We start from the raw sequence: 461 nt of genomic DNA, 5'->3' as shown, positions 1-461 counted from the left end.
GCAGAGAGAGAGGAAGAAGCAGGCTCCCCGCTGAGCGGAGAGCCCGATGTGGGGCTTGATCCCAGGACCCTGGGATCACAACCCGAGCTGAAAGCAGAGGCTTTAACCTACTGAGCCACCCAGGTGCCCCGGCTTTGGGATTTAAATCTTCCGATTTAGAGGTGGGATTGTCCTGGTTCAGAGCCTTGCTCTCTCATTGACTAACTTTGTGATTGTCGGCAGTTAAACCTCCTGAAGCTCGGTTTCCATACCTGAGAAATAGCAAAAATAGTCGTATTAGAGTTCCTGTGTTAGAGTTCTCGAAGCAACAGAGGCTGACTCTTGCTGAATAAATGGAAAAGCATTTTATTTCAAAATAAATGTTGAATACACTGGAAAACTGAGTTTGGGGGCAACTCTTGGGGTACAAGACCCCAAACCAAGCCACAGATCTGATAGGAAACTCCTGCTGCTCCATGGCT

This window comes from Mustela nigripes, chromosome 10, assembly GCF_022355385.1.
Source record: "Mustela nigripes isolate SB6536 chromosome 10, MUSNIG.SB6536, whole genome shotgun sequence".
In the NCBI taxonomy this organism is placed as follows: Eukaryota; Metazoa; Chordata; class Mammalia; order Carnivora; family Mustelidae; genus Mustela; species Mustela nigripes.
This window is presented reverse-complemented; position numbering follows the sequence as displayed.